Source organism: Pteropus medius, unplaced genomic scaffold (genome assembly GCF_902729225.1).
Source record: "Pteropus medius unplaced genomic scaffold, Ma_sr-lr_union100, whole genome shotgun sequence".
Lineage (NCBI taxonomy): Eukaryota > Metazoa > Chordata > Mammalia > Chiroptera > Pteropodidae > Pteropus > Pteropus medius.
Window position 1 is genome coordinate 14,075,597 of NW_024349799.1, and position 7,368 is coordinate 14,082,964.

Consider the following 7,368-nt stretch of genomic DNA (forward strand, 5'->3'; position numbering starts at 1 on the left):
CATGGAGGGTCTGTTTCGGGTTTCTGGGCACAGGGCCCGGGGAACTGCAGAGGCCATGCTGGCAGGCTTGAGCCTCAGGTGAGACACTCCTCTTCCCCAGAGTGCCATTCCCAGGGGCCCTGCCCCTTCTGCTCTCACCCATCAGGAAGATCTGCCATGCATCCGGGGGGAGGATGGAGGACTGTCACCAACAGTAATTGTAATGGACCATAGACTGGAAAAGATTGACATATCTTGGATTAAAAAAGAGCACATTAAAGTTGTGCTTTTTAGACTTTGAAACAAATACCAGCAGGCACAACCGTCAATGGCCTAAGTTCCAAATGTTCATTTGTGTGTCGTTTGTTTGGAAGGAACTTGGACTATATTTTCTACCCATAGAAATAAATGTCGTAAACACTGGTTAGCCTCCTAAGCTGGCTTACAAAATCCTAGTTTAACAGTAAAAATTCTAAAACATCTAACATGCAAGCTGTAGAACAGAGCGTTGTTAACTACTACGAAACGGGGTGGGAGTGGGAACGACAATGAAACTGATTAGAAGTTATTTATTTATTTTAACATTCTTTCTGGTTCTTGAGGAAAACTAAATTGGACAGAAGGACAGAGAAGCAGAGACATTCTTGAATAGATTCCACGCAGGTGTCTCTTAGGCGCCTTTAAAGTGCTTTAGAAGTTGATGACACGAATTCCTTATTATACTTAACTCCACAACTTACTGTTTGCAGAAAACAAAACTGCTTTCACTCCGTTGCTGTTATATGTTATAACATGGACAAGGCCAGGAAAGACACTTGGGAAACTCAAATGGGTGATATGTTAGATTAAGCAGCATTAGGTGTGTCACACCTTCTAAACACTCCTTTATTGTTGTTATAATGCAGTTTATGCAATAAATAGAAATTGAGATAAAAAAAAAAAACTTGAGAGCATTTCCAAACATTTTTTCCGTAGTAATAGGTATATTACTAAGACAATTTTTGTGTGAAACAGACATGATTAGACCCACAAAGGGAGCCGAGAGGGAGAGGAGGGAGGAAAGAGAAGAAAACCAGCCCCAGGGAAAGTGTGTAATGAAATGAGAGTGGAGTTACTTGTGAGCAAGGTGGGGAGAAAAGGGGAGGAGAAAAGCATTTTAGGTGGAATTGAAGAAAACAGTGAGTAGTGAAGATGAGGGGCGGGGGAACTGGGCCCATTTCTCTGGGTGGGAGAACAAAATGGGGATAGAACGGAGGGGAGAGAGAGATGGGGTCAGGTAGCAGAGTGGAGGGGGGGCGTGAAGGCCGGGTGTGGCCAACTCTTCAGCCACCAGACGTTTGCGATCTGGGTGTCGCTTGAATTGAAGGTGCCTATACGCTCAAGTCAAGAAGTTCTGGAATATGTTTTACAAGGAGTCACACACACAGTTTGGGGACGTTCATAAAAAAAAAATCAGTTCATCATGACACAGATCATTAGATCTAGTTCCCAGATGTGAGAAATAGTTTCCAATCCCTAGGAGTTTCTGGTCTTAAAAAGTAACCCTTGATGTTAAAAAGGACATCTTTGAAATAGTGGGGGAAATTTGAATATGGGCTATATATTTGATAATAATATTTTGTCAATGTGAAGTTTCTCAAATGTGATAATAATGGGGTTATGTAGGAGAATATCCTTGTTCTTAGGAGACATGGGCTGAAGTATTTAGGGAGAAGTATTTGGATGTCTGCAAATTCTCAAAGGTTCAACACAAAATTATATATGTATATAAATTGTATAATTATTACATTAATAATGTCAAATATTCTACACAACATATCAAATTATATATATAATATATGCAGAAATTAGATATACATATAATTAGAGAGAGAGTACACGCACGATTATGTCAAAATGTTAACAACTAGCGAGTATGGGTGAGGTTTCCCTGGACCACTTCTCTGGATTTTTGGTTGAAATTTTTCTAAATAAAAAATTGGGGCGAGAAAAATAATTCTACCCCTCAGAGGAGCTGGGAAACTTCCAGTCAGTCAAACCTCCCTGCAGCCGGTGGTGCGCCCAGAATAGCATATCTCCTCTCTCCCCCCAATCCCTTCCCACCCCTTTCCTCCCAGCCCAAGCTCTCTTCCTCTGAGACCAGGGAAAGAGCCAGCTAACTAGATTAGCATTTAAAAACAACACACCCAGGGGAGAGAAAAGAACAGAGTGCAGGAGACTCAGGTTCCAGGCCTGGCTGTGTCCTTACAGGCTGTGAGCGAGCTTGAGCAAGCCATGGAGGACTCTTGGAGCAGATCCCTTCCAACTCTGCCTCTCCCTAGTCTCCGGAGCCCCTCAATTAAAGGAAGAGATTCGGTTTATTCTATTTTCATTCAGCAGCTCAGTAACAAAGGAAACAGAATGTCTTTTTCCTTGAATATGCCCAGAAAGACAACACAAAAACACAAGGCAAAGGTCCACTGGCTTGCTCCTTCCCACAGAGCCTACCTACCAGCCTCCAGCTCTGGATTCTCCCACAGCACACAACTGGCTCTTCCAGATCTGTCACTTGGCCTTGTCACAACCTCCCTCTCACCTCTTTCCTCCCTACCTCAAATTATTATACAAAGATCCAGACCTCGGATCCCAGGAGACCTTCTTCATGCCATCTGCCACTTCTCAGTGCCTGGGGACCCTGGCCACCGAGTTAGCCCTGGGATATCACCTCCATGTCTCCACATCACTGGGGTTCATCTCTTGCTCTTCAGTCCAGGGGTTTCTGAGGTTAATGGAGGGCTATTTGGTCCTGGCTTTTTACAAGCCTATGGTTTAAATACCCGCTAACAAGTAAGTACCCTTGGTCCAGGGTTAGGGTGGCAGCGAGGGAGCTGTTGTCAGTTTCCGGGAGAGCCAAAGGAAATAAGAAAATAATGCAGTCATACTCACCTTATCTCTACTTATTCTGTCACCTCTTTAGACATAAGGCTGAGAAAACACTCATTTGGTTTAAAAACGTGCTGTTGACATTCAAAAAATGAGCATTCATCTTCCCAGTCACTGCGAGCTGACAAAGGCCAGGTTGGAGGGAATGCCCCCTTCACAGAGACATTACTCAGAGACCATTTCTGAAGGTGGACCCAAGTCAGTACGATGAGCTCTGCCTAGAAATAAGGGGTCTGTGTTGGCCAGTGTGGGAGGGCGGGTCTCGAGCCCACCCTAGAAAAGCAGTTCACCCCTCTGCCCAGGGAACATCACTTATGCCAGGTTTCTTTTAAAGGCTAGTTTTATCTGTGTTCCACCTGGGTCTTTCCTAGAAAGATGACAGTTTTCTTTCCTTAGTGTGCTATTTTGTCCAATGAAACCCAGAAAGTGACACGCAACCTTGGTCCAGGGTTGGGGCAGCAGTGCCTAGACCCACGAAAGCAGGATGAGTCAGCATCACTAGCCCCAGGAATGGAGAAACAAGGCTTTTTATCAGATCTTTGACTCCACACGCCAGCCTGTTCCATACACAGACCTCAGGGTTATGGAGACAACTGGCAAAGCTCAGTGACTGGGAAGAAAACCGCACAGCCCAAATCTGTACTGCCTGGAAGCCATTTCTACCGCACCACGTTCTGGGCAGGTTGCAAAAGGGACCTGGGGAGTTGGGAACTCGGGCCGTTGGGTAGAAGTGGCTGAGGTGCAGGACTCGACTTGCGACTTGCGTGTGTCAGAGTCTGCAAAGGCTCCACCTTATAGTGAAATCCAAGAAGTCCCCAGAGGACCCTGATTTGACAGCAACATCTGGGTAGAAAGCAGGCATTTTGCCCCATCGTTTCAACTTGTGTTTGCTTAAAGCAAAAAAGTTAAGGTCACAGTCACAGAATGAGTCTGAGAGGACTTGGACATCATGTTATGTGGGACCCCCTGCTCTCCCTCACTTAGACTGAGGACCATGAGACCCAGAGGATCTGATCTGCGATGGAATAACTAAGGTCCAAGGTACTTTCTCAAACCTACAGAAAAATGACTGCATGATTTTTCCTCTGACCATCCAGGCATCTTTATTTAAAAAAGTTAAGTCATGACCATATCCTGTTGATTCATTAAGCCAAATTAAAATTAAACTTCTTCAGGCAGCTCTGCCTTTGTTTTCTCAACTTACGCCATTCAACGAGTATGAAGGAGAAGAAACTGCCACTTACTGGCTTAATTTCTGGAATTACCCATGCTCTTCTTTGAAGGGTGTCATCCACGGTGTTTTCGCAAGCCTTCTGTCTGAGACAACCCCTTCCAGCCGAGTACCCCATTCCACTGTCATCTCACTCACTGGTGAAACTCTTTGACATGCCCCTCTGACTTTCATCAAAATGCTCAGACAACTCTAAAAATCCCCAAACAGGAATTTCTGAGGTTTTGCTGATTCCATTAAAACTTCGATGTTATTCCATCCCCACTCCCACCCTACCTCCTACTCCTAGTATATGTATGTCTTAAGCAAGGAGACTGAAATAAATGGGTTTGAATATCTTTGCTGGAATTGTCTCTGAAGTGTCCTAGATGGATCACCAGAGTCTTGTGGGGACTTTTGATTAATTGTGAAGCAGTCTCAATCTGCTCTTATTCAGGCTCAGTGGCAGGGGGAAAAAACCCTCTTGCCCCAAATGGCTTGCTTAGTTTGCACAAGCTCCATAAGAAGCTGCTTCTTACCCATGCTGGAAGCAGCCACCCCACCCCAGTCTGTTGGAGGAAAACTCGAACCTTTGGGCATCAGCGGCTCCACACAAAAACAAGCAATAGGACAAAGAATCAAAGCTGTGTTTTTAACTCCACTCCTAGAAACCCAAACAGTAATGCTGCCCACAATGCCCCTCCACTTCATAAAACACAAAGTCCAACTCTGCTTTCTTAGACATTTTTCCTGTGTAACTGAAGGCAAAACACATTAAAACATTTGATCTCCTCTTACTACAATGAGAGCTAGCAGGCTCATAAATAATCCATTGACCTGGTTCATTTTTTTTTTTCTGGACAAAACTGATCATAAAAATACATACACACAAGCCTTTGTTATTTCTGACTCAAGAGTTCTACCCTTCTCAAATTCTTAGAACCCCAACTGAAAAAGAAATTCATTATGCAAAAGGCCCAGTGCAAAAGTGAATGTGCTCCGTAGTGTTCTTTAGTTCCAGAGAGCTTTTTCAAATAACAAATTTGTACACATTTTTCAAGCAACTGATAGTCACACCCTTCAGCTGTGTGAAAGAGCTGGCTGGAGTTTGGGCTTCACATAAATTTTGAATGGCCTGTGAGCTGAGTGTGCGGCGGCTCTGCCAGAGAAAGTAACCCAAGCGCACTGGAGACTCGCCCCCATTCAAGTGTCATTCATAGATTTCTCTATATAGTTAGGCATTTATGTCAACCAGAACCCTTCCTGCAGAAAAATGCCTTTGCATAAAGCCACCTGCACACCACGGCAGTTAAACATAAACTATGAAACCGAAGCAACTTTTTCCCAAAGCGCAGGACAGCACTTTGCTTAAGACCGTCTTTACAGGGTCTTCCTCCGGTACTCGGGACACCACAAAGCCCGTGCATGCAACAGACAAAGGAGCCTTCCAGAGCCCGCTCGTCCACTCCGCTGTTACCTTTCCGTCCGGCCCCACTGCGGTCCACACTCGCTCTTCCCGAGAGGGCAGCCGCAGAGCCAGGAGCCCTTCGCATAGGCGCACGCTCGCCCTCGCCGGCGCCTGGGAGACAAGAGGGACGAAGTTCTGGAAAGAAGTGCGGATTAGAAGCAAGAATGAAAGCGGACGCACCTGTCGGGAGTCCGTGGGGAGGCTGGTCCCGGGGCTCGCGGAGGCGGGGCGCCCCTCCCGCCCTCGAGGCACCCGGGGCGGCCGCTGCCTGTGCGGGAGCTGCGCCCGATCGCCCGTATTTGTACTCTCGGCCCCTCACATGGTCTGATCTCTAGATATCCGCCGCCAAAGAGCTCTTTAAGAATTTTTGCGTCACTTTGGGCGGCATAAACTTCACGTTTCCCGGCGGCCGCAGCTCAGCGTTCCTCCCGCGGTGGGGGGTGGCCGCCTGTGCGCGCCCAAGGGGCATGGGGGCTTTAAGTGGAAAGGGGGGCGGGGGCTGAGCGCTGGGGAGGTGACACATACACGCACACTCTCGAGGAGGGACAGTGCTCTAGAAAGAGGGAGCTCGGGGTGGTGAGGGGCTGGCCGCAGGCCAGTAGAGCCAAGAACACCCAACTTTCTTGCTTCTTAACCTTTCAGGGGATGGTGGCTGCTCCGCACCTGACAGGTAGAGTTCCTCCCCTACCAATTGCTCCCAAAATTTTATTTAGATTTCTGCTCCATGTCACTTCCTCAGAGCTACCTGTCTTGACCGCTGACACCTCCCCGTCACTCCCATCCCACATCCTGCCCTATTTTTCGTCCCAGGATTTAACAGCACCTGGCATTCCCTGAGTGTATCTGGCTCTACCACTGGGGTGTGAGCTCAGCCGGGGGGACCCTGTCTAATTCCTCTCCATGTTTAGTGCCTCCAACAGTGCAGGGCAGCGCCCAGCCTAGTAGCTCACAGTGAGTACTTGCAGAAAGAAAGAAAAGAAAAAAGAAAGAATTCTCTCCCACTTTGTGAATCAGCCGCAGTTCAAAGCAGTCACAGAACAGTCATATGGGTGGTGATCTGCAAAAACGTACATGCCTGTGGTTTTGGGTGAGTGGATGAGTTACTACAGTATTTTAATTACCCAAAGAGGTTCAACAGGACCTCTTGTTCTGAACCATGGGACTATATAACTCTGATTATTTAAAAAGAAAAAAACACTTAAGTTTACAAAGAAATGTGTTATATTACTTTTTCAGGCTTTTTGTTGTTGATTGTTTGTTTGTTTTGTTTTGTTTTGTTTTTAACACGTTTGAAAAGAACAGATGCAGTACTTGCTTTGGGATATCCCTGAAGCTGAGAGGGACAAGGCTGCCCACCGACGTGTTCCCGGAGGAGGCGGGGACCTAGCAAAGTAGAAGGCAGAAAGGAAATAGCAATGACAAGTTTGCAGCCCCCTTGTGCTTGGAGGATTGAAACCCAGAAAGCAGAGCTCGCATCCATCTGGGCTGAGCAGGCATCCAGAGGAACTCGAGTAAAACAACTCTGTCCCCACGTGTGGGCGGTACACCAACCTGGGAAGAATCAGTGTGAGGTTTTGGTGCCACCTAGACGTCAGGGTGGCTATTGCAAGGAGAGTGGGGTGCGCTTCCGAGAGCACCCAGCCTGCTCTGGTGAGCTAGCTGGTGAGCTAGCTGCTTGCTGTTCAGGGCAGCAAAGCCAGGCTGGTGGTTCTTGGGCCAGCGTGAGAATTTCATCTCCTGCCTAAATGCTGGGGTGGCACGGCCTACATCAGTTGGCTTTTTAATTTCT

General features: G+C 46.9%; 1 protein-coding gene across 3 annotated transcripts in view; it reads right to left on the reverse strand.

Moving 5' to 3' along the window:
• Positions 1–5,998, reverse strand: part of SLC6A4 (solute carrier family 6 member 4) — a 31,413-nt gene extending 25,415 nt beyond the window's left edge. Inside the window, exon 1 of one of the 3 annotated variants that reach the window (XM_039886207.1) lies at positions 5,760–5,998. The gene's annotated coding sequence lies outside the window, so the exon portion shown is untranslated. Of the gene's footprint in view, positions 1–5,588; positions 5,727–5,759 lie in introns of those variants that run through there. The other 2 variants (XM_039886205.1, XM_039886206.1) reach the window with 2 other exon arrangements.
• Between the last annotated feature and the right edge of the window lie 1,370 nt (positions 5,999–7,368).